The sequence below is a fragment of the Alosa sapidissima genome, chromosome 3, assembly GCF_018492685.1.
Source record: "Alosa sapidissima isolate fAloSap1 chromosome 3, fAloSap1.pri, whole genome shotgun sequence".
Lineage (NCBI taxonomy): Eukaryota > Metazoa > Chordata > Actinopteri > Clupeiformes > Clupeidae > Alosa > Alosa sapidissima.
The window spans coordinates 33,204,836-33,212,721 of NC_055959.1; the positions used below are offsets into that span (position 1 = coordinate 33,204,836).

The following is a 7,886-nucleotide window of genomic DNA, read 5'->3' on the forward strand; positions in this document are numbered from 1 at the left end:
TGTGTGTGTGTGTGTTTGTGTGTGTGTGTGTGTGTGTGTGTGTGTGTGTGTGTGTGTGTGTGTGTGAGAGAGTCTGTGTGTGTATGGGGTGTGTGTGTGTGTGTGTGTGTGTGTGTGTGTGTGTGTGAGAGAGATAGTCTGTGTGTGTATGGGTGTGTGTGTGTGTGTGTGTAGGCTGTTCTGTAGGTACTAGATGTGTGTGTGTGTGTGTGTGTGTGTGTGTGTGTGTATGTGTGTGTATGTAGTCTGTTCTGTATGTACTAGATGGGTGTGTGTGTGTGTGTGTGTGTGTGTGTGTGTGTGTGTGTGTGATTATGTAGTCTGTTCTGTAGGTACTTGATGGGTGTGTGTGTGTGTGTGTGTCATACGCGGAGTTAGTGGGGGGGGCAGGGGGAGCACTGCCCCCTCTGGTGGAAACGGGCAATTGCATTGTTTCAAAAATTAGTGAAATACGTCTGGCATGACCAGATATTTTAAAAATAATTGAAATAACACAAAACAACAATATAAGGAACAGGCTGCGGTTGATGATGGGAACAGCCAGGTATTCTTCTTTTACGATCCTTCACATCGAAAGCGACATTACAGCCAACCTGACGAGGCATGCAGGACGCAAAAAACGAAAATTACTGTTGCACTAGTATGGACATCTTGCCGTGCCAACGTTGCAATAAAGGTTGCCTAAATGCCATGTATATAAATGTCCTGTCAGCTTACTAGCCTAATTGATTTTGCGATTTATGCGTAGTTTTGGACTTTTTATTCCAATTTGTTTAAACAGCAAAATGGCGAAGCCTTGTTCACCTGTTTGGAACTGGCTGGTGAATGTGACGCGCGTAGGCCTGGCTAGATACACCATGACCCTTTTTGTGCATCTAGGCCTACTGATCGCTGTGGATTACTTTTTTTGTGTCATTGGATTACAGCAAAATATGAATATTTTTTTCTTAACATGTCAACGTAATGGCGTGATTGCGCTTCGTTTCTGCGTTTGGAGAGGCATCAGACTGTAGGTGAACACTTCCTTTGATTCTTGGAGTTCTCGCTATGATTTAGGTCTGCTCTGCACTCAATAGCCTACAGTTTGGAGTTTACTTACTTTGCCTTTGTAAAATCTAATTTGAGTTTTCAATGACTCGGTCTCCTTAAGCTAAGCATAGGTACATGAACCGATGCATCTTGTTATTTAAAACTCCACTCTGCTAGGTGGCTCGCATGCCAGCAGCACTCTTAAGGTGTCGGAGGTTTAACGTTCCACAAGCACAGCACTAGGCTATATAGTTTGTTTTTAATAGCAAACAGAAATGTTAAGATGGCAACAGGTCATTACATTCTTTAATTGACAAAATATGATTGTACAAAATATTCAATCAATGTGGCGCAAATGAGGCTAGAGGCTATGGATTAATTTTTCAAAAGTGAGCAGCAACCAGACTCTATGGGCTAAGCCCCGAATGTTTTCAACTGCTAGGCGACACTGTCTATTGCTGCATTGGATTTCATAAGGACGATTGTTAAATTGTTACAATGTAATTATATATATCTTTATTTAGCATGTTTGTTTTCTCCATATGTGCTCATGCTGTGTTCCTCAAATGGTAGGCCAGGTCTCAGCAGCCAGCTAGGCTACAATTATTATTTTTTTTTTTTGTCTGCCCCCCCCGGCTCGAATGTCAAACTCCGCCTATGGTGTGTGTGTAGGCTGTTCTGTAGGTACTAGATGTATAAGCACATGTGTAGGCTGTAGTACAGAGGCCTATAAAGGGACACATGGATTGTAGTGTGTGTGGTATACACACAAACACACACACACACACACACACACACACTTTCATATATACACACACACACACACACACACATACACATAGGACAGCTTCAACGTGAGTTTAGCGCTTTAATCTGTGTGACGTAAGTGTGTATGTGTATGTATGTGTGTGTGTGTGTGTGTGTGTGTGTGTGTGTGTGTCTGTGTCTGTGTCTGTGTGTGTGTGTGTGTGTGTGTGTGTGTGTGTGTGTGTGTGTGTGTGTGTGTGTGTGTGTGTCTGTGTGTGTGTGTGTGTGTGTGTGTCTGTGTGTGTGTGTAGGTGGGTGTGTTTGGTGCCAGAGGTGCCTGAATGCCCGTGGTGCATCTCTGCAGTGGTGATGATTACATTAATGAGGCATTCATTAGGGACAGAGTGTGTTTGTGTGTGTGTGTGTGTGTGTGTGTGTGTGTAAGTAGAGTATGCTTTTGGTGACCTTTTTGAAGAAAATGTTCATATTGATTCTATATTCCAATAATGTTCTATATCATACCAGCTATGATTTTTACAAATATGTTTCTGATGGAAAAGTGATGTTTAATTAATGCAGCAACAGACCCCGAACGTTCGCCTCTGTTCAAGGCAAACTGAAACATGTTTTAAATTGACTGCGAACGTTCGGCTATGTTTGCGACTTTGAACGCTCCTACTTGTCGTATTTAAGCCTCAGTTGCAAAGTAACCAAACTATATAAAAAGCTGGAATAATAACTGCTGACAAACTGACAAACTGTTTATGCGTTCACTGAACAAAGATTATGGAAATTAAACACCACTTTTCCATCAGAGACATAAAAAGCATAGCTGTATGATATTTGTAAAAAGCATAGCTATGATATAGAACATTATATATATATATATATCTCGCTGCAGCAATTTTGAAGGTGCATTTCTCACAGCTAAATCAAGCTAGATAGATAGATACAGTAGATATATAGAGATAGAAGGTCGGGCTTGTGGAGCTATAGGCTACATGGTCCTCGCTTTAGATTGGGGGGCTGCAAAATTTACTACAAATAGGCAAGAAAGGTCTTATAAGCGTATTAGTTATCCACCTCTTTGTCTTATACACCATTAACAAGCATTAACAAGCTGCTTGTTAACACTTACAACTGTTAACAAATATGCTTGTAAGTAATAAGCAGTTATCACCCGGTTGCCACTGTAAAGCAAAGGAAACACGCGATTCCGTTAAAAAAGAAGCTCACTAGTTCAGCTTGTTGTACAACTTTAGCATGGACAGTTAGCTTGTTTACAGTTGATTGCATTGTTGCAAAGCCTGCCTCCAGGCTCAACCGTCGTCCTACTATCGTTGTTTTAGTTACCATTCATAAGCATAAGCATTGATATAGAACGGCGATTTAACTTTTTTTAACAGATCTACTTCTAGGTGTCCCGTTATTCAGAATTAAAAGCCAATCAGAAAAGAGTATTTCTTCTCTCCGGGTGATAATACCTAATAAGCACATGTTATTCCAAAGCGTTACGGTGTGTATTTATGTGAGTGTGTGAACCTCCCTCTCTGAACTCCGTGGCTGTGAGAGTAAATCTAACTTCAGTGTGTATGTGTGTGTGTGTGTGTGTGTATGTGTGTGTGTGTGTGAGAGAGAGATAGAGGCAGTGTGTGTGTCCCTGGGCATGCCCTTGGAGCTAACTCTAACTTTAGTGAAGTTTAATCACCTACACAGATCTCCTAATGATGCTGCCCCTTACATCAAAATAAAAAGGAAACGGGATTCAATGTGTGTGTGTGTGTCTTTGAGTGCATGCTTGTGTAGTTGTGAGTATGTGTGTGCAAATGTGCACTGTATCTATCTATCTGGGTTGATGTGTGTCCCATGTGATGGGATTGTGCGTTTGTGTGTGTGTGTGTGTGTGTGTGTGTGTGTGTGTGTGTGTTTGTGTGTGTGTACTCTTAACCTCCAGACACACATATCTACAGTATATTCACTGTGTAATTAAGTGTGTATTTTTTATGTGTACAGTATATTTGTGTAATGTGAGTGTGTGTTCTTCACTGCATGTGTATTTGTGTAATGTGTGTGTTCTTCGCTGCATGTGTATTTGTGTAATGTGTGTGTTCTTCGCTGCATGTGTATTTGTGTAATGTGTGTGTGTGTGTGTTCTTCACTGCATGTGTATTTGTGTAATGTGTGTGTGTGTGTTCTCCACTGCATGTGTATTTGTGTAGTGTGTGTGTGTGTGTGTGTGTGTGTGTGTGTGTGTGTGTGTGTGTGTGTGTGTGTTCTTCACTGCATGTGTACAGTATTTGTTGTGTTTAGTGTGCATCTTTTTGCTTGTGTGCTTGTAAGTGTATGAGCAAGTTTTTGTGTGTATACATGTGCATATGTGTGTGTGTTTGTGGGTGTGTGTGTGTGTGTGTGTGATGGTTCTATGACATCGTGGCTGTGTAAACTAGGCTTTGATCATTCATCTTCATTTGCTGTTGGTTTGCGGTCAGACGACCAAACATCTGGCGTCAGTGTCACTCCACAGGTCACGCACACACAAACACAAACCAGCTCAGTCACACACACACACACACACACACACACACACACACACACACACACACACACACTAGGCGTGGGCGATATATATATCGTCTGCGATAATATCGTGATTGTTGTTTTAACAATGTGCAAATTTACAGTATTGAGTATTTAAATTACTTATGGGGAAAAAACACTCAAAATCACGCATTGAAACCCCATACATTCACTAAATCCAGGAGGTGTATGCAAGAGAAGCCCCATTGCAGCAGAGCAAGTGTCACATGATCGCTAGTGGGTCCACGTTGTCACATGCAGGCCTAATGTTTATTTTGTGTAGCAAGATCCAGACGTAGCCTACTTGGGATTTTGTGCAGCTACTTCTGTCACGTAGCATTAATAAGACAGTCACATTTTTTCCTACATGGTATTATATGGAGAGAAAACATTTGCCTTTGAGTATTTTAATAGTCAGTTGTAAACAAAGAACTCTTCTCATGTAACCCTTTTGTAAATGGACTGAAGTTCGCTCTAAATATCTATGTGTATCGATTATGCTAACCGTTAGCATCTCTATGGGATTTCTCATATACATTAGCCAACGCATTAGTTTCTATTCTGTAACTTGGAATGCTAGCCTACATGATTTCTCTTAAACAAAACATCGAAGGAAATAACTTAGATGTACTCTGTTGGTCTGCTTAGTTTTACAGTGAATCCTAAATAAAGGTTTTTGAAAGGAACTTCAGCTTCAGACTTTCTTTTGGGAAACTGTTAGGCCTAGTCATCTTTCTTAATGTAGCTGGCTAGACCATGTCATTGCCACACACACAAGTGGGCAAAATTGGAAATGTGTCATAGAGTGACAATGCATTGGTTGATTTGGTTAAAAAGCCACAGGATAGGTTATTGGTTATTATTGCATTGATGCTATTAATAAATAATGAGCTGTAAAGAAATTCAGACTTCTACAATGTTTTTAAAGGATATCGACTAATTATCGTTATCGTCAAAATCACCAAAAATATCAAGATATTATTTTTTGTCCATATCGCCCACCCCTAACACACACACACACACACACACACACACACACAGAGAAAAAGACAGACACACACACAAACCAGCACAATCACACACACACACAAACCAGCACAATCACACACAAACAAACCAGCACAATCACACACACACACACACACACACACACACACACACACACATACACACACACACACACAGACACACACACACACACAAACCAGCACAGTCACATACACAAACACACACACACACGCGCACACACACACACACACACACACACACACACACACACACACACACACACACACACACACACACAAACCAGCACAGTGACATACACAAACACACACACACAAAAACACACTCACACAAAGCAGCGCAGTCATACACACACAAACCAGCGCAGTCACACACACACAAACCAGCACAGACACACACAGAAACCAGCACAATCACACACACACACACATACACAGACACACACACACACACACACACAAGTGCAAACCAGCGCAGTCACACACACACACACACACACACACATACACACACACTGCACAGCACAGTCCCATGCACACATACGCACACACAGACACACACCTAACACAATCACTCACACACACACATACACACACACACACACACACACACAAACACACACACATACACACACATACTGAATTATGTCACCTGCAGTCTGACATCACTCCCCTTATAACACAATAATCACTGACATCACTCCCTTGATAACGCCATGATCACTGACATCATTTCCCTGATAACGCCATTTCAGCCAGGAAGACTCGGTAAACAACGATATGCATAAGAATGAATTATTTAATCCATAGAAAGATTTACAGACATGACAGTTGGCAATATGAAAAGTCTTTTGCTTAGGCCCCGCCCTCGGTCCAGGTCTCGAAGCAATCGGACCCTGCAAATCCTGCCGGAATGAGACGGCAGGGACGGAGCCTACCCCCCTGACAGCTGGACGGGGACCAAACTGGTGGTGGTTGGGAAGGGAGGAGGGAATGTCATCCTTAAAGAGTTCTACCTCAAAACACCCTCCAGATAGATCATTTACACACACACACACACACCACACACACACACACACACACACACACACACAGGCATGTAGAAGCACTAAATCACGTATGTAGACAGGAGGTGTAGTTTTCTAACTCAAGACTTTTGTTCTCACTGTGTGTGTGTGTGTGTGTGTGTGTGTGTGTGTGTGTGTGTGTGTGTGTGTGTGTGTGTGTGCCTGCGCGGTTTATGAACATGATCCCAGCAGCATTGTTTTACCCAGAAGCCTCTCTGGTGTTCGCTTTCAGAGATGATTCCTACTTATCGTCCACTCAGAGTCGGGTCCATATGGGCCTGCAGACGTGGGTCTCTCTCAGCAGGAAGTGATGTCGTCAAACGGGCCTGGACTGCAGGCAGGACGAGTGCTGTGCTGCGCTGCGCTAAGCTGCTGCTTCACTACACTAGCCCCCAGGCATGAGGATGAAGGGAACACAGAGAGGGAGAGAGAGGGAGGGAGAAGAGGGAGAGGGAGGGAGAGAGGGAGGGAGGGGAGAGAGTGGAAGCTTTAAAAAGATGGGAAGAGAGAGAGAGGGGAGAGAGGGAGGGAGAGAGAGAGAGAGAGAGGGAGGGAGGGAGAGAGGGGAGGGAGAGAGAGAGGGAGAGAGAGGGGAGGGAGAGAGGGAGAGGGAGGGAGGGGAGAGAGTGGAAGCTTTAAAGAGATGGGAAGAGAGAGAGAGGGGAGAGAGGGAGGGAGAGAGAGAGAGAGAGGGAGGGAGGGAGAGAGGGGAGGGAGAGAGAGGGAGAGAGAGGGGAGGGAGAGAGGGAGGGAGAGAGAGGGAGGGAGGGGAGAGAGGGAGACAATGCGGGAGAGAGATAGGGAGGGATGGAGGGAGGAAAGAGGGAGAGAGGGAGGGAGGGAGAGGAATTGAGAGGAGAGAGAGAGAGAGAGAGGGAGGGCAGAGAGGGAGGGAGAGAGCGGGAGCGTTAAAAAGATGGGGGAGAGAGGGAGACACACCCTCGAGCGAAACAGAGGAGGGGAGCTGGGGACTGGATCCAGTCTGGCATACGGATAAGAGCCAAACTCAAGAAGTTGGGGCCCAAGTCTGCAGTGGAAGTGTCCTTAATTAACTCTGAGGAAAGGTCAGCTGCACGCTCCACTGCACTGCAGCCTAATGGGGGGGAGTAGAACCATGACCTGAGTGATGGTGTGTGTGTGTGTGTGTGTGTGTGTGTGTGTGTGTGTGTGTGTGTGTGTGTGTGTGTGTGAGTGTGTGTGTGAGTTTGTGTGTTTGTGCATGTGTGTGTGTGTGTGTGAGTGTGAGTGTGTGTGTGTGTGTGTGTGAGTGTATCTAGCACGGCTTTGCATAATGTGGTCTAATTGGAAAGTAACGGTGTCCTGGTGAAGCCAGCTCTGTAGTACTGGAAGCCCTGTGCTTTAAAGAAGCTTGTCTAATTAAGATTAATTAAGCTTTCTGTCTCTGATTGTGTATATGGAGATATGAGTTGAAAGTTGATCA

The 7,886-nt window shown here is 43.9% G+C and overlaps 1 protein-coding gene across 2 annotated transcripts in view; it reads left to right on the forward strand.

The window, feature by feature from the left end:
• Window positions 1-7,886, forward strand: part of LOC121705237 (RNA binding protein fox-1 homolog 3-like) — a 459,068-nt gene that overhangs the window by 116,968 nt on the left and 334,214 nt on the right. Inside the window, exon 2 of one of the 2 annotated variants that reach the window (XM_042086106.1) lies at window positions 7,505-7,509. The exons of the other annotated variant lie outside the window; for it this stretch is intronic. The gene's annotated coding sequence lies outside the window, so the exon portion shown is untranslated. The remainder of the gene's footprint in view (window positions 1-7,504; window positions 7,510-7,886) is intronic. 2 annotated transcript variants of the gene reach the window in all.